Below are 1,288 nucleotides of genomic sequence, written 5' to 3'. Positions count from 1 at the left end.
GAAAGATGTGTGTCCATATAGCTAGGTCGAATCACAAACCCATCCCCCGTGAGGTGGAGACGATGCTCTCTATAGAAAGCCATCTTTGTGCCCAACTCTTGTATCGGCTCTATCCATGTCCTCCTCGTGTCCAGTTGGATCAGATCCTGACGAATGAGTCTATTAATCTCTACCCACGTCAGAGACCTAAGGGTGCCTATAGAGAGTATTGAAAAGGAGGCAACCTGTCCATGGTGAAACCATGTATCTGAAACCATGATGCCATCTGTGCATACCAGCATGATGTATCCCCAGTAAGACCTAATTGTCTGGAGGACTCTAGAGCCACCCTAGCATATCTGTCTTTGGTGTATCCCACAGACTGTGTACAAAGGAGACTGATCTGGTAAGCGCCTCAATCTCCATAAGGGGGGGCAGCTATCTCCGCTCGAATGATATCATGCGGTACGGAAGCCTTGGCTCTAATCAGCCAAGAGATCATAGATACCAGGGGCTTCTCCATACGCCTCCAACCATCCTGGCCTACAGAAGGTCCCCAAACCTGCACCCCATATAACATAGTAGAGGCAACCAAAGTATCAAAGAGCCATAACTTTGTCCTAGGACCCTAGAACTGAACCTGCGAACACATCCTCTCCATTCCTCCCAGAGCCGCACCAGTTCTAGATCTCCAAAGGTTCGATGACTGTAGCACATGGTAGCAAGTCAAGAACTCTGTACACTTTACATGTTTCAGAGGTTAAAAACCATGTAATTAATGTGATTGAGCAGCCAAGTGTGTCACTGTGGCATCGTAGGCTGGGACATATGTCAAAAAGAGGAATGGAAATACTTTCTCATTATGGTTATTTGCCTAGCTTTTCATTTCAAGATTTCGAGTTTTGTGAGCATTGTGTTTATGGTAAGCAAACACAGGAACCGCATAGATCAAAGAGGAATCGTAGGGACGAACGGTTAGCTCTTGTGCACAGTGATCTATGCGGACCAATGCCTAGTTTGTCACTAGGGGGAGCAGCGTACTTTTGTACATTCATAGATGACTATTCTCGCAAAGTATGGGTTTACTTCTTGAAGCACAAGGATGAGGTGCTCAAGGTCTTTAAGACATTCTTGCAGCTTGTGGAGAATCAGAGTGGTCAGAAGCTGAAGTGCTTGAGAACTGACAATGGTGGAGAGTACGTTTCCAAAGCTTTTCAAGACTTTTGTGAAGCAAAAGGGATTAAGCGGGAACTTACTGCACCATATAATCCTTCACAGAATGGGATTGCAGAACGTATGAATAGGACCA

The sequence above is a fragment of the Adiantum capillus-veneris genome, chromosome 5 (assembly GCF_014529385.1).
Source record: "Adiantum capillus-veneris isolate H3 chromosome 5, ASM1452938v2, whole genome shotgun sequence".
Taxonomy (NCBI): Eukaryota; Viridiplantae; Streptophyta; class Polypodiopsida; order Polypodiales; family Pteridaceae; genus Adiantum; species Adiantum capillus-veneris.
The sequence above is the reverse complement of the archived record's forward strand: the minus strand, read 5'-3'. Positions refer to the sequence as shown.